Source organism: Peromyscus maniculatus, chromosome 11 (assembly GCF_049852395.1).
Source record: "Peromyscus maniculatus bairdii isolate BWxNUB_F1_BW_parent chromosome 11, HU_Pman_BW_mat_3.1, whole genome shotgun sequence".
Lineage (NCBI taxonomy): Eukaryota > Metazoa > Chordata > Mammalia > Rodentia > Cricetidae > Peromyscus > Peromyscus maniculatus.
This window is the reverse complement of record NC_134862.1, coordinates 19,266,521-19,288,712: the sequence shown is the minus strand read 5'-3', so window position 1 is coordinate 19,288,712 and position 22,192 is coordinate 19,266,521. Positions and strand designations below refer to the sequence as shown.

The 22,192-nt window shown below is 37.7% G+C and overlaps 1 long non-coding RNA gene across 3 annotated transcripts; it reads right to left on the bottom strand.

The window, feature by feature from the left end:
• Positions 1-254: 254 nt before the first annotated feature.
• Positions 255-20,233, bottom strand: LOC121821107 (uncharacterized). Of its 3 annotated transcripts, none has more exons than XR_013043184.1 (3): positions 13,107-13,448; positions 10,863-10,947; positions 255-419 (listed from the first exon to the last, which is right to left on the bottom strand). It is a non-coding gene; the product is annotated as an uncharacterized LOC121821107 (long non-coding RNA). The 3 variants fall into 3 exon arrangements; XR_013043185.1 differs by having other exon boundaries at positions 13,111-13,448; XR_006061787.2 differs by lacking the exons at positions 10,863-10,947; positions 13,107-13,448 and adding an exon at positions 19,703-20,233.
• Between the last annotated feature and the right edge of the window lie 1,959 nt (positions 20,234-22,192).

Genomic DNA, 22,192 nt, shown 5'->3' with positions numbered 1-22,192 from the left:
ACCAGCAGAATCTCAGGGAGGATAAGAGCTACAGATAGAGCAGGTTTCAAAGCTTTCTTCAAATATGGAAATCTTATTGAGAAATAGTAGACAATTTGCAGAACACAGGAAGGATTCATTGATGAGGTCAGTTGTCGTGCCCTGCCGACCCCTGCAGCCTAAGCATTAGCTAATGTGGTAGCTGTATAATGTATTTGCAGGATATTCATAGCTAGTCACATAGTCCAATCCAGCAGAGGTGGAGACGCTGAGGGATCTGTTAAACATTTAAAAAGCAAGCCTCCAGTGGGGAGAGGGGCTTTGGTGTCAGTGCAGGGGAGACGTCCCCCACTCCTTCAGAGTCCACTTACCTCATTAGTGCTTCAGGTTAGGTACAACGGATGTCCAAGATCATAGCACTTCTGAAGGAAGTCTTGTCCCTGTGAGAAAAAGATCATGAGTATGAGAAGCAGAGACATTGTAGGGAATAAAGCAAACATCTAAAATGATCTTTGAGGGGTATTCTAAATTTGATAAGTAAAAATGCTAATCTAGAAAAGAAAAATGAAAATATTATAAAATGTATGCATTTAGATTATTGATTCCGCAGGGCCCAAGGGGGCTTTGCTACATCCGGTGGGGGAAATTAGGGGAAAAAAAAATCTATGTACACTGTTCTTAATGCCTGTTAACTTTATTTCTCTAAGACAAAATTCTATCAATTCAGCTATAGTTCCACCAGGCATTCAAGGCAAGAATAACTCTAGACATGACAAGCTCTTTATCCATCTACTTTATTTCTCTGGGATGAAATCCTGTCTCCATAACTGCAGTTCCATCCAGCTCCCTAGCTCATAGCCCAAGTGATGACTAACTCCTATGCTTCCAGCCTCATCTTCATCCTCTGTATCCTCTTTCTCCATCTCTGCTACTCTCTACTCCTGGCACTCAGAAAACTCTACTCAGAGATCTGCTTACTCTCTGGGAACCTCTGTCGTCCTCTCTTCTCTCCTGCCATGCTGTTCTGTCCCTGTCTACAGAAGATGCCTGCCTTTTCTTTCCCTGGGCAAGTGGTTCCCTGCCTCCTCCAGAATGTGGTTTTATTTCTTCCCTTGATATGTAAAAACCTCTTTTCTTTTTAGGCAATGTGCTCTGGAGAACCACTAGGCCTCCTCAAGGCGATGGAACGTTCTGAGCTTCATTAGCATAGGAAACAAAGCTATGCGTCTCCTAAACTCAGCAGGGCAGTTAGTAACTTAGTAGTTCAGCAGGTCTGGGGAGCTGAACTGTTTACCAATAAATATGTCTGGGCAGGCAAGGATTTCATAGCAGAAGACAGGTGGAATATTAAAGGCTGGGTAATACCAAATATTCATAATAACGACTTTGCCTTTTGATAGACCCTTTGCTGGTCAAAGTTCAGCTTTAATACACAGCTGAATCTCAATGATATATTCTTGTGGCCCGCAAGATTAGATGATAAACTGATTTTAGAAGTAATAAAAATTCCTAAAATTTAAAAAGAAGTAAATAGTGGAATACCAAGGTCAACAAAATAATACAAAAGCTTATAGGGGAGGAGATGGGAGATAAACGTAGAATAGAGATTTGGTGCTTCAAGGTTTTACTAAATGGATTATAGATAAACAGTAAAAATACGGAGAAGATTTCTTATAGAAATAGTTTACAAATGTGCAGAACATAAGTCTCAAAAGACAAGCTTGACACATGAGAGAAAACGGCCAATATTTAATATTATCATGAAATTTCAGTTACTCAGAGGTCTAGAAAGAGAACTTTCACTGAGCATGATGACATTCCCACTCAGTCAGGAGGATTGAGACCTAGCCAGGTTAGGTGTGTGGCAAGGTCTAGACCAGCACATAGGCAGTCAAACACTGCAACATTTCTAGGACAGAGACAAATAAACAAAAGAACTGAGTTTACACACAAAGTATTGGGGTTGAACAAGAATCAGTGAGAGAGTGTTCCTTTTCAGTGAGCTGTGGAGGGAGAGATAGAAAAGGCCAATTTCAGCCTGAAAAATCAAGACCTATAATTTCAGTACACACCTAAAGCCAGTCAGTAGAGGATACACTAGAAAAGAAACACTGTGAGAAAAGGAAGACTTGATTACAGAGAGGAAGGTCAACAAAGGGGCAACTAAAGGTGTAAGGGAAAGTTATGGAACCTCTGAAGCAGAACAAGACCAAAGCATAACCAGGGCAGACAGACTGAAGACGAAGGCATGGCTGAGGAGCCCTGCAAGGAAGACCTCAGGAGAGAGAAGCAAACATATGCAGGGGATTTTTATCGATGGTGTGTGTGTGTGTGTGTGTGTGTGTGTGTGTGTGTGTGTGTGTGTGTGTGTGTGTGTGTGTACAAGGGGTATGAAGCATTTATTTTGCTTTCTTTTTGGGAAATGAGGATTGAACTTACAGCCTTTCACATGCCAGAGAAGTATTCGACCATTGAGCTATATCTCTACACTTTTTAAATTTACCTTTAAAATCTTAGAAAGGGTCTCTAAATTGCCCAGGTGGGTCTGTAACTTGCAATCTTCCTGCTTCAAAAATTAGCTATACTTAGTATATTATATATATATATATGTATATATATATATATGTATGTATATAAAATGAGAAAACCTTAGCAGTCACCCCAAATTTTCTTATGTGAGGCAGAAATACAAGCTTACATATTTGAAGTTACTGAGTTAAACAAATAGAGTGTTTATGTAACAGGGACAAAAGTCCACCTGTAGACATAATGATGGAACAGGGCATATTAACCTTTTCACGAAGACATTTGGGACAGGCAGTTAATCCATGAAGACACCAGCTGGAAAAAGACATCACAGTCCTTACTGCTCCATTGAAGAACTGTATAAAATGATGTATGTGTGTCTACATTTGGAGGTTAAGGAGGGAAAGCAGGAGCGCTTATTAAAATTAAAATGGAAGCACCTTAGCCTTATTGATGTAAAGTAGCCATGACAGATTCTTAGTTGACAGAAATGTTTTATTTACTGTGTCTGTTGTATTCAGAGAAAACTTCTCAGCCAGCTGCTGTGCTGGAAGGGAATGCAGTAACTCTGCAACCCTGCAGAACTGTCTGCTTAGAACATTGTTTACAAGAGTAGGATTTAAGCCATGCATTGGCAGCCACAAGTGAGTAGGGACTTGCATTTGACCCAACAAAGGTCTTAACTGACAAGCGAACTCTATATTTTAAGGCCTTCCTAAGATCATATTGGCCTGAAAGTAAATTTCAAATCAAAAGAGATCAACCTGTTCAGATCTTTTTTTAATTTATTTTACTTAAAAATTCCCATAATATCATTAAAGATGAAGAAACAGAATTATATTGATTACTGGAAGATGTATGCTCATTGATACTATAAAGACCCAAGGAAAGCATTTCAATGGAGAAGGAAATCTGACTTTATCCCCTGAAGGAAAAACAAATTACATTGATGGAATCATAAAGGGAGACAAAAGAGGCTCTCCAGGAAGATGGAGCAGTAATCTGAAAATAGAACAATGTCAGAAACCCAAAAATGGTAAGTACAATGCAATGTAAAACAAAATAAAAGTTGACTGCCAGGACCTGAGTTTGCATCCTCAGCACCCATACTAAAAATAGAAAATAGCTAGTCACCACAGGGTGCTTCTCTAATACCTAAATTCTGGGGAGGAAGAGACAGGTAGATCCTTGTAGACAGACACAGCAGCTTAGCTGAGTCTGTGAGCTTCCAGTACAAAGAGAGATCATGTCTTAAAAAATGTAGATAATGACTGAGGAAGATTCACAATGTTGACTAGCATCTCTATGTGCTCACACACAAAGCTCTTATAGATACCTAACTTCCTTCCACACATAGTTAATTAAAAAGTTTGGTTAAACTATTGACTCTGATTTTTGCTTGTCTGTAGAATATACATATACACACATATACACACAAATTGTGTGAGTGTGTGTGTGTGTGTGTGTGTGTGTGTGTGTGAGAGAGAGAGAGAGAGAGAGAGAGAGAGAGAGAGAGAGAGAGAGAGAGAGAGAGAGAGACTCATCTAATTTAAATGGTGGATGTACAGACCACAGTAATTCAATAATGAAGAAATATAGAAGATACAGATTGGAACTCTCCAAGCAGAATCGGGGAATATTTTTGATTCCTTTCTCTTTTCAAGATTTTTGAAGGTAGAGAGGAGATTAGGACTATTTTTTTTCTGGTCTTGAAAACCTGGCTGAAGTTTTGACCAAAAGATTCTTACCATTTGCTCTTTTGCCGAGCTTGGGTCCTGTCTCGTTTTGAAGCACATGATGCCACTCACAAACCACAAAGTGAATGCAGAATTTGGCATTACTGAGAATTAAGAAGTGAAGGGCACAAGCAGATAGTTGTTCACAGGCAGATAAAATGTATAGTTTTAAACTGCATCACTGCCACATATGGCGTAACAATGAAGCAAGTTATCTTCAATGTCTGGACTTGTATGTTCTCATAAAAAAGGAAAGTTTACCTTTTAAATGTTTGTTACTATGATGGAACTGATTTTCAGAGACCACAGTTTCCAGGGACCACAGCTGTACAAGTCTCATTCTATGCCCTCTTTCACCTTTGGTGATAATTCAATAATAAAACTGTGACTGTAAAGCACTGTGGAGAATGCCAGGATCCATTCCCCATTTCATAAAAATCTAAGGAGAAATTTGAGTCTGAGTAGAGCATTTCTGTAGACTGATTATCTATTGTAATGCCTTTATACAAAGAATTAATAGCTTTTAGTTCAGCAGTTAAATGGCATCAATATCATCCTCCCTTCTCTTGTTCTTTCTCTTCTTCTCTACCCCATTTCTCTTTTCTCTGGTTTCTACTTCTATATTTCTTTCATTTCCCTCCTGACTTGCCAAGACTTATACAACTTAACAAATATTAATAAGGCAGTAGAAGTTGAATAGTAAAGAGGACAAAGGAAATATAATATTTAAAATGAACAAATTTAGAAAGGTAAAACTGTGTGACATTTTATTGGGCAGCATGTTGATCTGCTTGCCATGACTATAACAAATACCCGAGAAAACTCATCTTATAAAAACAAAGGTTTGACTTGACTCAGAGGTTGGAAGTCTCAGACCAAGATTCTCTGGTTTCTTGTTCCTAGCTTGTGACAAGGCAGCACACCATGGCAGAAGTGTGATGAGGACTAGTCACTCACTTCTTGGTCAAGATCAAAGAGGATAGGGAAGGACAGGGCTGCACAGTTCTCTTCAGGCAAGCTTCTAAGGGCCTTAAGAGCTCCCAACAGGCCATGCTTTTCTTTTTAGGGGCTGGGGGAGTTGGTTGAGACAGGGTTTCTCTCTGTATAGCCCTGGATGTCCTGGAATTCACTCTGTAGACCAGGCTGTCCTTGAACTCAAGAGATCTGTCTACTTGTGCCTCCCAAGTGCTGGGATTAAAGACATGTACCACCACCGCCCAGCTAGGCCTAGCTTTTTAAATGACTCTACTACTTAGTTCCACACCAAGAACTAAGCTTTAACATATCAGTATTTGGAGAACATTCACAGTAGAAACTGTAACTTCCTTGACTTTGTTTTCTACTAATGTTGAAATAACCTAGAATGCCTATGCAGCTCACAATGTCCATCTGTCTTCCTTATCCATTGTGACCTCTACAGATTGGTTTTTAAAAGTTAACTTACTTTTTCTATATAATTCATATTCGGTCTAACTATAGTAATATTAAACTTAGTAATTATGAACTCTTTAATAATAATATTAACACTTGGGTAATAAGGCACTTGCTCATTGCTACTTTACTTATAATAGCCAGAAACTGGAAAAAAGTTAGATGTCCCTCAACAGAAGAATGGATAAACAGAATGTGGTACATTCACATAATGGAGTAATACTCAGTTGTTTAAAAAAAAAAAATGACATCATGAAATTTGCAGGCAAATGGATGGAACTAGAATAAAATCATCTTATGTGAGGTCTCCCAGACCCAGAAAGACGAGTATATTATATATTCGCTTATATGTGGCTATTGGCTTAAGTCAATGACAACCAAGCTACAGACCTTAGCAGCACAGGGGTAGGTACAGGGTGAGAGACTAGAGTGAACAGATAGATCTCCTTAGGAAAGGGAAATAGAATAGAAAGTTATGGATGGATGGATGGATGGGAGGGAGCTGGGATGGGGAGGGTAAAATGGAAAGGGAGAGGGAAGAGGACGTTGAGGAAGGGAATATAAGGAGAGACAACTAAAATGAAGGGCCATTTGAGAGGTAGTATGAAAACCTAATACAGTGGAAATCTGCTAAAATATCTATACATATAAAGATGATTGTAAGGAACACATGTAAGGCCTAGGGTGAACAACCCTGGTCAGGAGTGATAAGCAATAGAATGATGTAAGTAAACCACAAATGGAATAGTGATAAGCTATAAGCTATGTGTGGAAGTAGGGATAAGACTAGAAACCCAGCCAGGAAAGAATATAAAAGATGAAGCCTCAGATCCCACCAACAGAGCTCGTCAGGCCCTCTTGTGAGATGACTCTCCTCTGCCAGAGACGTGAGATCCTGTCCCCAGTGCAGACATGGCTGACCTGAGGAAGGCTGACCCAAGATCCAGAGGAACAAACGTGGAGAGTCCAGACCTGTATACCTGGAGAGGTACTCCTGCTTCCATTTGGAAGACAGGATGAATATTGCTTGTAATCTTCTGTGTGAATAAATGAGTGTTATACCAAGTCTGAATCAAGAAATGATTATTCCTCCCCCGTAACCGGAGTATGTACTCACTACAATGATCTAAATTAAATTGCTAAAAATGGGGGAGATAGAGTCCCAATTGACCATCTCTTGTCATTAAAAATGCTTCTAATACTGAGATTTAATTGAGTTGTTGGACAAAGGGATTCCATGTGACTCCTCAAACAACCCAGGCTGTTGCCAAGACTGTAGGTTGCTCTCCACAAACTGACAGCAAGGCCCCATTGCTGAATACCTCACCCACACAGTTCATTAAACATGGAGAAGAGAGCCTTCATCCATACATGTCATTGTCTTTGGTACAGGAAGGTAGTCTCTAAGTTGCCAAAGGACAAATGTGAACACAAAATCAGCTACAAGCCCTTTAATCTACAATGGTGTCTTGCATGCAAAATATGCTAGGGTAATGGTGGCACAAAGCTTATGGGAGTAACTAACCCATAATTGATTTGCCTTAAGGCCTAATCCACAAAATGGAATCCATACCCAGCACTACTTGGGTGACCAAGAACCAGAGACTAGATAGTTCAGGAACTTAGAGTACAGTAAAACCAAGTACTTCTGTTCTTCAAAAACAAACAAAACAAAACAAAAACAAGTGGCAATAAAATGACTCCTAATAATACTCTGCTTTATTCTTTGATAAGTGCCTTAGTCAGCTCTCATCAGAGAAGCTTCATCCTGCTGCATATGATAACAAATACAAAGATTTACAGCCAGACATTATGCAGGGACAGAGAGAGAGAGAGAGAGACAGAGAGAGAGACAGAGACAGAGAGAGACAGAGTGAGACAGAGAGAGACAGAGACAGAGAGACAGAGAGAGACAGACAGAGAGACAGACAGAGAGACAGAGAGACAGAGAGAGAGGAGAGAGGAGAGAAAAAGAGAGAGAGTACATGAGAGGTCGCCATCAAATCCTTCCCATTAGAGCTCAGGGAGCCTGTGGAAGAGGAGGCATAGTGTAAGAGCTGCAGTGCATGGAGGACACCAAGAAAACAAAGCCCTCTAAATCAACTAAGCAGAGCTCATCTGAACTCAGAGACTGAAGCAACATGCACAGGCCTGCATAGGTCTGCACCGGGTCCTTGGTTTATATATGATTCCAGTTTTTATAGGATTCCTGAGTGGGTAAATGAGTAGGTCTCTGACTTCTCTTGGGCTCTTTTCCCTGTTGGTTTGTCTTGTCCAACTTAGATGTGACAGTTTTTTTAAATCTTATTATATTTTATTATTATCTCTTAGAGGCATGCTCTTTTCTAATGAGAGACAGAAAGGGAATAGATCCAATAGGAGTAGTAGTGGAGTGGAACTTGGAGGAGCAGAGGTAGGGGAGACCATTACCAGGATATATTATATGAGAAAAACAATCTATTTTTTATAAGAAGAAAATATAAAAAATAAAACCACCGGTTATCAATAGATACAAAAACATAGTAACACAAGATGTTTATTCCATGATACTTTTATTTGTAAAAGTCTAGGTCATGGAAGGAACTAGTGAATGGAGTTGAGAAGACTTATGAATGCTTAAGAGAGGATTATCTGGCTCCAGAGTAGACCAGCTACTACTCTGTTGTTGTTGTGAGGTTCAAATATATGGAATGCTTTCTAAATATCAGGTAGGCATGTATTCTGTGTACTTTATATCATCAGGGTCTATAGGGCCAGGGTGTTGGGAATGACTGGATCATAATATATTCTTTGCTTTACAATAGAAGTGCTTTTGAGAGGAATATGGTTGTGTACTGATTTTAAAACGAGCCTTTGGCCCCAGAATTAACTTTAACAAGAAGCAGATTTTCAGAAAGACTGAATCCTCTGTTTACTGATAGTCATTCTTTTTAATTTAATAAGAATCAGTTATATTATTGAGTATTTTTAGAGTAAGGGTTTAAATCAACCTGAATAATTGTTGGGAAAATTGGTTCATCTCTTTATACAACTCAAGAAACAATGCATTTTCTTTGGGTCAGTATCATTTTTTTTTCTCCCATTTTACTACACTGAACCAACTCTCTTGTGAAAATTTGCTCCTGAGTGAGGTAACCCAAACCCAGAAAGACAGTCATGGTATGTACTCACTCATAAGTGGATTTTAGATATAAAATAAAGAACAATCAGACCACAGCCCATAGAACCATAGAAGCTATATATATAGTATGGAGGTCCCTAGGACGACTGTGGCTTATAATAAATTTTGGTTCTACTCAATTATTTAAAAAAAAATCGCCAAATTAATGGAAACACATGAACTATGAACCAAAGGCTGAGGGGCCCCCAGCTGGATCAGGTCCTCTGAATAGGTGAGACAGTTGATTGGCTTGATCAGTTTGGGAGGCAACTAGGCAGTGGGACCAAGTCCTGTGCTGATTGCATGAGTTGGCTGTTTGAAACCTGGAGCTTATGCAGGGACACTTGGCTCAGTCTGGGAGGAAGGGACTGGACCTGCCTGGACTGAGTCTACCAGGTTGATTACAGTCCTCGGGGGAGGATTTGCTCTGGAGGAGGTGGGAATGGGGGGGGGTAGGCTGGGGGTAAGGGGAGGGCATGGGAGGGGGGAGAATAGGGGAACCCGTGGCTGATATGTAGAACTGAATGGTATTGTAAAATAAAATAAAATAATAAAAAAAAAACTGTCAAAGGAAAAAAAAAGAAAATTTGCTGTAGTTTTAATTTTCACAAAGTAAAACAATTAAAAAGAGACATAGTTTGTCACAATTGGCTGTAGTGGGTAGCCATTCCAGCTTGGATCTGGAAGTTCCAACCCCCATTGAGACTGGCAACTGTCACGCCTATGAGGTGGGGCCAAGGGAGGCATCTGGAGACCCGAGACCTGGATGGGCAAGCTCTCTCTCTGTTCCTGGACCCTGGACAGTGGAGGTTGACTGAACAGAGCTCCAGAGAACACTGCTGGACTGCGATACACCTTCCCCAGACCCTCGCAATCTACCTATTCCTTCATTTGTAAGTCACCCACTAAATAAATCTTCCTTTTAACTACGTGGAGTGGCCTTAATAATTTCACCAATAATTGGCTTTAATCCTTCTGAAAAAAATGATTTTTTAAACTGAAATTCATATACCATAACTTCATTTGAATAAAAAACCAAATGAGCTTTCAATATTTGCTAATAACTGTCAGGATGATGAAAATATGACATTGCAGACTGAAGTATCTCAAAACTACACAAAGGCAATGACATATCTTCGTTGTAACAAACTAGTACCTCTAATATATGGTCAAACATAGTGCACCAGTACTGGCTTTTGAATTTATTATGAGACCTTTTCTGTCACAGCCTTCAAAAGGCTGCACCTTTATCATGTCTGAATCATGTGACAGCAGTGTCATCTTTTCCTTTAACAGACAGTGAAATGTCACTGCTAAATCATTACCCTCATCACCTCAAATAACTCAAAGTATGCCTGTCAAAATGCAGGAGTGAATTCACATGATTACAAATAGGCCGATCTTCACCCATCTTGGGAAACTGTGGAGTAAAAAGCAGATAAGTATTCACTCTAATGTCAGGACAAGAGAAGAGCTGACTTCCATCGGTCTGAAGATGCTGTTCTTTCAGAGTCTGTATTGCATAAAGTGATGTCCTTCCTCTGGCTTATAAAAATTATACATATTTATTTCTTTATTTAGCATAAATATCTATATTTATATATGCTAATATGTGCCTTGTATATCCTAGGATCTAATTATCCTAAAGCACATGGTCTCTTACAGCTCTGCATGATATAAAAGTAATGTAATAGTGTGTTTGCCAGATGTTTAAAAGTACTGTATACTTGAACCTTACCACTCTACCTCTAAAGTGGTATGTTACCTATCTCAGAGTCATAAAATTAACCCTTTATTAAGACTTCATTACAGCCGGGCAGTGGTGGCGCACGCCTTTAATCCCAGCACTCGGGAGGCAGAGCCAGGCGGATCTCTGTGAGTTCGAGGCCAACCTGGGCTACCAAGTGAGCTCCAGGAAAGGCGCAAAGCTATGCAGAGAAACCCTGTCTTGAAAAACCAAAAAAAAAAAAAAAAAAAAAACTTCTTTACATACATATATAATTCATACATACATACATACATACATATACCTTGGCAACCTCTTCATCAAAGAATGACCAGACCTTCTGTGTCCATTCAACCAGTACCCTAGAGTGTCATTCATTGTTTTCATTTCTGATATGTAGAGCAAAAACAGAAGGAATGATGCTATAACTAGGTCTTTCCACTAAATATGAAAATATGAATCATCTTAAACATGAATACCAATAATTAACTATGCCAAATGCATATATATATATATATATATATATATATATATATATATATATATAATTTTTGTTTCTACCTTTAGAGACAAGGTCTAACTATGTAGCTTTGGTAGGCCTCACATTCACTATGTAGACCAGGCTGTCCTGTAATTCTATGTAGTGGCTTGCCTGGAACTTACTGTGTAGATTGGATGACCTGAAACTCACAAAGATCCACCTGTTTTTACTTTTCTAGTGTTGGGATCAAAGGTGCATGCCACCATCCCAGGCCCAAGTATATATATTTCTTGCTTGGTATTTCCTTAGCATATTTTCTAGTTAAAGATCTAACCAAATTTCAGTATGAACTTCCAGGACTATTTTTTAATAGTAACTGACTTTTCCATTGGTAAATTCATCTTTGTTTTAGAAGCCAAAAACTATTAATATTCTGGTTGAGTCCAGATTATAGCAAATGATAGAACCATATGGCCAAATATGCCTTTTATGCCAGAGTCTGCATGCCAGTTTTCACTTCTTTTAGTCAATAAAGAAATCAATCCCACTGAGAAAGAGAATTCAATAAGAAAATCCTTTGCTATATACCTGTAATTATAGATGAACAATTTCCTTTGTAGCAGAATGACATATAAATAGTAACCTCCTTATTGATCATCCAACAGAACATAAAATAGAAAAGCAAATAAAAATGACTATATTATCATTATCCTTTCCCCTAGATATTCATAAAGGTATGATTTGGACATTCTTTTTACCTAATTAAATCACAGTGACATGTCATCATTCTGTTATACATTCAAGAAGGAAAAATCATTGTATATGCTGGGTACAGCAATAATTTAGAGACTCTGTGTTATTCCTCCAACACATTGATTCAATTATTAAAGTTCCCAAATGTGAGCAGATTGAGGAATACTGAACTTAGCTGCCATCAATGTTTTTGGCTATAGAAACCACATTCTCACTGTCTAGCATACCTATTTAATGACCTCATTACCAACACTTTTATTGTGTTGATTCTATTTGAACATTCTCTGGTATTGTTGACTTTGTATGACAAATAGAGGACAGTTTACTACAGAGCAGACCATATTTCAAATGTTTTATTATTGCTCCAAGTCTGCTTTTACTCTTCATGAACAATTTAAAATTATCTTAAATTCTGTGTTTTGTTTGGAATTGAAATATTGAAAGTGAAACGCAGTTGTTTTATTTATATAATAATTAGTTGAGAGGATTTAATGTGCTCAATAAGTTACTGAATTTTCTAGTTAAATCCTCGCGATTTTAACCTTAGCATTTGTACTCCGGTCAGGGGAAACAGTTAGCAAGGATGCTAGCACTTCTTTCCGGCCCTGTGTTGTCCTTCACCTGTCTCAGGGCAGGGTCTTCTCACAGACTTCCAGAGCTGCTTTCCTTAGGAAGTAGAGCCTGGCTCAGATTGTGCGTGAAAGCAGAATTAGGTACTCACTTTTACAGGAGCATGTGGGAAAATCTCATTTAATGGAAAAAAAAGCTAAAATTGAAATCTCATTGTAAACAATATTTAACAAAATGAAAGATGTAAAACAATTAAGCCTATATAGATATTTGCAGTATTTTAAAAATTATATGATTATATAATGAAATTATTTAGTGGAATATATTAATTCACTCACAGTTTTCAAGTATTTATTTTAATAACCATGCTTCATTCATATTTGACTGCTTTTTGGGATGGGATACAGCTCCATTGAATGTTAACACACTTCACTGTGGAATCCTAATTTAGAATCCATTGACTGAGGGTCTAAGGCATTGGTGAAGTTATTAAGTTCTGTGGTTCATAGGGTTTTCCTATGATAAGGGGCTACTATTTTCATCAAGTTGTCTAAAGAGCCCAGATCCCAAAGGGTTTATGACTTTTGCTCATCACTGAGAGATTTATTGGTGTGATGACAATAATAAGCAAAGCTATTACCAGCTCCATAAATCCATCAGCTTCTTAACATTATGCAATCTGAAACTATACTCTTTAGAAAAACACTTCACTGGAGTTACACATTATAATTTTAAAATACCCACTCACTGAGGGCCTGAGTTGGTTCAATTGTCTTGAACAAAAAACTGAAAGTCATCATTTCTTCTTGCTTTGTCACATATAATCTCAAAACAACCAACCTTATTGTATGAGTCTAAGATTGTACATAGCTGTCCACTTTTTCAACTTCTTTCTGTCTTAAAATATAAAATCATGGTCTTACATAGTTTATAGAGTTTGCTTTGAAATGGGTCTCAGCCTAAAATCCAAGACAAGTGACCTTTATAATATACAAATCTGGTTTAGTCACATGTTTAAAACCTTTGCATTCCATCTTTTCCTGAACAGAACTAGTATCAAGTGTCACAAATGCAAAACCACTTATAATGTAATGTCTTAGTCAGGGTTCTCTAGAGTCATATAACTTATTTTAGAATGAATCTCTCTCTAAATTCATCTATCTATCTATCTATCTATCTATCTATCTATCTATCTATCTCTATCTATGTCTATCTATATATCTAGGAATATATATATATATATGAATATGAAGATATAGATAGAGAAATATCTATGTGGGGAGTTTATTGGAATGGTTTATAGGCTGCAGTCCAACTATGGCTGCTGTGAATAAAAAGTCTAAGAATCCAGTAGTTGCTCAGTTCCATGAGGCTGGATGTCTCAGTTGGTTATCTGTTCATGCTGGAGTCCAGAAAAAGTAGACTCCAATGCCAGCGAAAAAATTGGATATGCTTACAAGGCAAGAGCAAGAAGGTAAAGAAGGAACACACCCCTTTTCTTCTTCCATTGTCCTTCCAGCAGAAGGTGTGGCTCAGATTAAAGGTTTGCCTTCCCGCCTCAAGGTCTGGATTAAAGGCATGTTGTCTTCTTGGCTCAAGATCTGGATCACAAGTGTGCCCTTTACTTCTAGATCATAGTTCATTACAAACATAGTTGAGCTGGCAACCAAGAATAGCCATCACACATAGTGTGTGACATAAAGAGTGAATACAAGTTTTTATGCTTTTATTTTCCAGGTTGGTACTTCCATGAATTAATTTCTGGTAAAAGAGGAGTTATGTTTTATTGGATTAAAGTAAGTAACAATGCAATACGGACACCATTGAGAGAAGTTTGACAGCCAGAAAATGACCGAAATATCAACTTGAACTGCTAGAACATAACTATCCCTTAGTCATCTTCCAAAGGAAATGGTGTTTATTTAGAATAATGTTCTAAGCATAAGAAAGGCACATGTACCACATACCACACCCTATTGCCTGGCCAACCATTTAGAATTAAGCCTAGGAATAGTCCTTTACTAACTATTCAATACATACTCATAGAATTTTGATATTACATGGTTGATTGAAATAAAAAGACCACAAGCCTTTATTCTTTCCTGAATCCAAATACTTCGCAATATCTTCCATTAAAGTGAAGGTAACAGCTCCTCCTTTTGACTACTTTTTTTTTACTTTATTTATTTATAAACCAAAAGAACCTAGCAGAAATAATGTGTCAAGCTTCCTCTTCTCATCTGAAATACTATTGAGTTTCCATAGGAATAAGCATAGCTTAGTTTTCTGGAGATGAGTAATGATCCAGGATTAAAAAAAAAAAATCAATCTTGTCAGAGCCCCTGCTCAACCAGAGACCATGCCAGCTGACAGAACTTCAGGTTGACCACCCACTCATGGACTCCCGGACTCTTCTGGTGATCACTCATCTTACCCCAATGCCACTATTCCTTCTCATTGTGTTCTGGCCCCTAACTCAGGTAGCAATGTGCTGCTTGACCAGAGATCATGCTGGCCACCAGAAGCCCAGCTCCAAACTAGGGTAGAGATCCCCTGCACAACCACAGGCCACAGTAGCCAGGTTACCAGAGAAGAAACAGAAACTAAGCAACAAAACACCCATTTAACCAAGGACAAACTCATGAATTAGCACCTAGACCTATAACCACCCCAAACTCAGATGCCTTGGCACCAGCATCAGAATATAATCAACAGCCAGGACAACACATGTTCACCACAGTCCACCTACTACAGCAAGTCCTGAATATTCCAATGCAACCAAATCACAAGAAAACACCTTAAAATTGACATTATGAAGATGATAGAGATCCTTAAAGAGGAAATGAATAAATTCATTAAAGAAAACCAAGAGATTCAAGAAAAAACAGTAAAAAGAAACAAATAAAGCAAGACCTGAAAATAGAAGTAGAAGTAATAAAAAAGAATACATAAACTGAGGGAATTCTGGAAATGGAAAATCTAGGTAAGTGAACAGGAACTACAGACATTAGCATCACCAACAGAATCCAAGAAATGGAAGAGAGAATCTTAACCATTGAATATACAATAGAAGAAATTGAAACACTGAACAAAGAAAACGTTAAATCTAAAAAAAAAAAATCCTATCATAAAATATTGAGGAAATCTGGGACATAACCTAAGAATAATAAAAATAGAATCCCACTCAAAGGACCAGAAAAAAAATTATTTTTCAAGACAGGGTTTCTCTATGTAGCTTTGCGCCTTTCCTGGAACTCACTTGGTAGCCCAGGCTGGCCTTGAACTAACAGAGATTCACCTGGCTCTGCCTCCTGAGTGCTGGGATTAAAGGCATGCACCACCACTGCCCAACTGGTTTTTGCTTTTTTTTTTTTTTTTTTTTTTTTTTTTTACGGAAAATATTTTTAACAAATTCATAGAAGGAAATTTTCCTAACCTAAAAAATGAGGTGCCCAAGAAGGTACAAGTAGCTTACCAAATATCAAACAGATTGGACCTGAAAAGGAAGTTCCCTTGCCACATAATGATCAAAATACTAAACATAAAGTACAAAGAAAGAGTATTAAAAGCTGAAAGGGAAAAAAACAAGTAATATATAAAGGCAGATGTATGAAGATTATGCTCACCTTCCCAATGAAGATTCTAAAAACCAGAGGGCCTTGAAGGACACCTGATAGACTGTTAGAGACCACAGATGCCAGTCTAGACTATTATATTGAACAAAACTTTCACTCACCAAAGATGGAAAAAAACAAGATATTTCATAAAAAAAAATTTAAAAAACATTTACCCACAAATCCAAATCCAGCCTACAGAAGGTACTAGAGAGAAAACTCCAAACTAAGGAGGTTAATTACACCCATGAAATACAGGAAATAAATAATCCCACACCAACAAAACCAAAAGAAGGGAAGGAAGCACACATACATACACACACACACACACACACACACACACACACACACACACACATACACACACACATCATCATCGTCATCATCATCATCACAAAAAACACCACTACCACCACCAAAAACCAGGAATTAACATTCATTGATCATTGATGTCTGAAATATCACTGGAGTCAATTTCTCTCAATAAAAAGTATTTATTGGACAAAAAAAAAAAACATTAACAATTCCTATCATAAAACACCCAGGAAATTTGGGACATTATGAAAAGACCAAATATAAGAGTAATAGCAATAGAATGCCGGCTCAAATGCCCAGAAAATATTTTCAACAAATTTGTAGACTATACTAACAGAATGAATGCAAAAAAAAAAAGAAAGAAAGAAAGAAAGAAAGGAAGGAAGGAAGGAAGGAAGGAAGGAAGGAAGGAAGGAAGGAAGGAAGGAAGAAAGAAAGAAAAACCCCAAAACAAAACAAAAAACCTAACCAGGATCCATTCTTCTGTTGCATATAAGAAGTATGGCATCAAAGATGAAATTCCCTCAGAGTAGAGACTTGGAAAAGATTTTTTAAGCAAATGGACCTAAGAAACAAGCTGGTGAGGCCATTTCAATATCTAACAAAAAAGACTTCAATCCAAATTAATCAAAAGAAATGGGGAAGGACACTTTGTATTCATCAAAGGAAAAATATACCAATATAATATATAAATTCTTAAAAATCTAGGCCCCAAATATAAGGATGCCCACATTTGTAAAAGAAACATTACCAAAGATTAAATTACATCTTGACCCTCACACATTGATAGTGGAAGACTCCAATAACCTTCCAGCCAGATTCTAAACAAAGAATTACTGGAGTTAACAGTCATTATAAACCAAATTGACCTAGTAGACATCTACAGAACATTTCACCTAAACACAAAAGGATATAACCTCTTCTCAACACCTGATAGAATTTTCTCCAAAATTGACCACATACTCAAGACACAAAACAAGTCTCAATAAATACAAGAAAATTGAAATAACCCCCTTCATCCTATCAAACCACAACAAATTAAAGTTGGATTTCAACAACAGCAGAAACAACAGAAAGCCTATGAACTTATAGAAACCAAACAACTCTCTACTGAATCACCACTGGATCAATATAGAAATTAAGCACTTTTAAGAATTCAATGCAAATGAATATGCAGCATACCTAAACTTATGGAACACAATGGAAGTGGTGCAAGCTGGAGAGATGGCTCAGAGGTTAAGAACACTGGCTGTTCTTCCAGAGGACCTGAGTTCAGTTCCCAACACCCACATGATGGCTCACAACCATCTGTAATGAGATCTGGCTCCCTCTTCTGGCCTGCAGGGATACATGCAAACAGAACACTGTATAAATAATAAATAAATAAATCTTAAAAAAAAAAAAAGAAAGAAAGAAAGTGGTGCTAAGAGAAAAGTTCCCAGCACTAAGTCATTACATAAAAAAAAAAAATTAGAAAGATCTCACACTAGTAACTTAACTGTACATCTGAAAGCTCTAGAACAAAAATACATAATAACACCCAAAAGGATTAGATGACAAGAAATAATTAGACTGAGGCCTGGTCTCAATAAAATAGAAACAAAGAGAACAATACAAAGAATCAGTGAAATAAAGACTTGGATCTTTGAGAAAATCATTAAGATAGGCAAACCCTTATCCAAACTAACTAAAAGAAAAATGTTGTGGAATATTCCTTTATACTGTGTAAAAATGTGTCACTGTGATTGGTTTAATAAAAAGTCAAATAGTCAATAGTAGGCAGGAGGTATAGGCAGGACTTCTGGACAGAGCAGACTCAAAGAAGAAGAAAGCAGAGTCACCAGCCAGATACCCAGGAAGCAAGATGGGTTGTAGAGTGTAAAAGTAACTGAGCCACATAAAAGACCATAGAATAAAAACATGGATTAATTTAAGTTATAAGAACTAGTTAGGAACAAGCCTAAGCTAAGGCCAAACTTTCATAACTAATAATAAGTCTCTGTATCATTTTTTTGTGAGCTGGTGGCCCAAAGAAAAATCTGTCTACAGACAGAGAGTGAATATCCAAATTAAAAACCCAGAAATTAAAATGGAAACATAACAACAGAATCCGAGTAAATCCAAAAAATCATTAGGTTATATTTCAACAAAGTATACTCCACTCCACAAAATTAGAAAATCTAAAAAAAAATAGATAATTTTCTTGATATATACTATTTACCAAAGTTAAATCAAGACCAGATCAACAAGTTAAACATATCTATAACCCCTAAGGAAATAGAAACAGTCATTAAAATTCTCCCAACTAAAATAAGCCCAGGGTCAGACAGTTTTAGTACAGAATTCTATCGATTTTCAAAGGAGAGCTAATGCCAATACTCTGCAAATTATTCCACAAAATAGAAACAGAAGGAACATTGCCAGTTTCATTTTATGAGGCCATAGTCATGCTGATACCCAAACTACACAAAGATTCAATAAATAAAGAAAATTATGTACAAATTTTCCTCATGAATATGGGTGCAAAAACTCAATAAAATATTTGCAAACTGAATCAAAGAACACATCAGAAAGATCATTTATCTTGACTAAGTAGGCTTCATCCCAGAGATTCAGGGATGGTTCTATATACAAAAATCAGTCAAAGTAATCAACCATATTTAAAAAATTAAAGAAAAAACAAATCAAGATAATGATCATCTCATCAGATGCCAAAGCAGCCTTTGACAAAATCCAACATGCTCTCATGATAAAAGTCTTAGAGAGTGGGAACACTAGGGATCTTCCTTCATTGTTGCTAAGAATACAAATTTGTACAAACATTACAGAAATCAATATGTAGGTTCCTCATAAAGTTGGGAATCAATCTACCTCAAGACCTATCTATATCACTATTGTGCATATAATAAAAGGACATTCTAACCTATCACAAAGACACATGCTTAACTTTGTTCATAGTGGCTTTATTCTTAATAGCCAGAAACTAGAAACAACTGAAATGTCCCTTAACTGAAGAATGGGTAAAGAAAATGTGGGGAAGTCCCCACCAGCCTGCAAACAGGTGAGAGGCCTGCTCCAGGCTGCTCCACAATGCCTGCCACCCCCTGGACTCTGTCCCTCCAAGAACCACTCCACCACCCAACTCAACAGACCCTAAACATCCTCCTCATGGCCAGACCTCCCCAGAAACTTCATAAAACAGGTACAAACCACATCAGTTAAAAAAACAGGTGAGTGACTGGCCTCCCAGCTTGGACTGCCGCAAAGTCCAGATCCTAAACCCAAAGGCACACATCCTGTGCCATGTAAGAAGAATTGCTAAATGGTCTTGTTAATAAAAAAACCTGGATCCAGAGATTGGGGTGAAAACTGAGAGATCAGAGGAGTAGGACAAACCACAGCCAACTTTACCTCACCAACCTTCAGCCTCCAGAGAGAACCACTTCCTGTACACTCACACCTATATCTTTTCTGTCCCTGCCATCTCACTTTCTCTCTGCCCAGCTACATCACTTCCTCTTTCTGCCTAGCTTTGTCACTTCTTGTCTGTCTATACAGACCTCCAGAACTTTATGGTTAATTAGTGTTGAAATAAAGGTGTGTACTACCATGTCTGGCTCTGTTCCCTGTGTGGCCTTGAACTCACAGAGATCTGGATGAATTTCTGCCTCCCAAGTGCTAGAATTAAAGTAGTGTGCTACCATTGCCTGACTTCTGTGTTTAATATAGTGGCTGGCTTTTCCCTCTGATCTCCAAGCAAGCTTTGTTTATTAGAGCACAAATAAAATATCACCACAGTGCCCCCCCCCCACTATCCTAGTACTAGCAAGGCAGCTGGTCCCTGCCCCCAACTCTGGTGCAGTCCCCACTTGCAGGTAAGAGGGTAAGAGACCCGCCTCCAGACTGCACCACCACCCCTGCCACCCACCAGACTCTGTTAGTCCAAGACCCACTTCACCCCCCAACCCCATGTACCTGAACATTCTCTCTGTGGCTAGCCCTCCCCTGTAACCACAGGACACTACAACATAGGCACAGGTACAAACCACACCAGTTGGAAGAACAGACTACATAGACACAGGCATGACCCACACTAGTTGTAAGAACAAATGAGTAAATGTCACTGTAAGAATACATTCAACAACTGAAAGAACAATATGATCACACCAGAACCCAGTGATCCTACAGCAGCAAGACCTGAATATTCCAATGCAGCTGAAACATAAGAATGTAATCATTAAATAACTTTATGAAGATGATAGAGGCCCTTAAAGAGGAAATGAAAATTTCTCTTAAAGAAATTGAGGAGCCGGGTGGTGGTGGTGCACGCCTTTAATCCCAGCACTCGGGAGGCAGAGCCAGGCATGTCTCTGTGAGTTCGAGGCCAGCCTGGGCTACCAAGTGAGTTCCAGGAAAGGCACAAAGCTACACAGAAAAACCCTGTCTTGAAAAACCAAAAAAAAAAAAAAAAAAAAAAAAAAGAAAAAAGAAAAAAAAAGAAATTGAGGAAAAGACAAAAAAAATTGAAAGAAATCAATAAATCCCTTAAAGAAAGCCAAGAAAAAACAAACAGGTGAAAGAAATGGTTTAAGACTTCAAAACTGAAATAGAAACAATAAAGAAAACACAAACCAAGGGAATTCTGGGAATGGAAAATATAAGGAAGTGAACAGGGACTGTAGATGCAAGTATCACAAACAGAATAGAAGAGATGGAAGAGAGAATCTCAGGTGTTGAAGTTACAATAGAGGAAATAGATTCATCAGTCAAAGAAAATGTTAAATGCAATAAATTCCTAACACAAAACACCCAAGAATTCTGGGACACCATGAAAATACCAAACCTAAGAATAATAGTCATATAAGAATGAGAAGAATTTCAGCTCAAAGGCAGCAAAATCATATTTAAAAAATCAGAGAAGAAAACTTTCCCAACCTAAAGAAGGACATGCCTGTAAAGGTACAAGAAACTTCCAGAACACCAAATAGGCTGGAACAAAAAGTCTCCTCACTACATAATAACCAAAACATTAAACATACAGAATAAAGAAACAATATTAAGAGTTGCAAAGGAAAAAGGCCAAGGTATATATAAAGGCAGACCTATCAGAAATTCTCAATGGAGACCCTAAAAGGCAGCAGGTCCTGGACAGATGTTTTGCAGAGATTAAGAGACTGTGAATGCCAGCCCAGACTACCACACCCAGCAAAACTTTCAATCATCATAGATGGATAAAACAAGATATTTCCTGACAAAACCAGATTTAAACAATAACTAACCACAAATCCAACCCTATAGAAAGTAATAGTATGCAAACTCCAACACAAGGAAGTGAGCTACATCCATAAAACACAAGCAATTACAGATAATCTCACACCAGCAAAACCTAGAGAAGGGAAACACACACACTACCACCACCACCCCCCAAACCAAAAAATAACAGGAATTAACAAATAACTTGTTATTAACATCTCTTAATATCAATGGACTCAATTATCCAATAAAAAGACACAAGCTCACAGGATGAATACAAAAACAGGATCCATCCTTCTGCTGCATAGAAGAAACATACCTCAACTTCAAAGACAGATATTACCTCAGAATAAAGGGTTGGGAAAAGATTTTCCAATCAAATGGACCTAAGAAACAAGCTGGTATAGCTATTCTAATAAATAACAAAATGCACTTCAAACTAAAATTAATCAAAAGAGATGGAGAAGAATATTTCATATTCATCAAAGGAAAATTTCATCAATATGAAGTCTCAATACTGAACATCTATGCCCCAAATACACTCACATTTGTAAAAGAAATATTACTAAAGCTTAAATTGCACATCAAACCCCACATATTAATAGTGGGAAACTTCAACACCCCACTCTCACCAATGGGCAGTTCTGC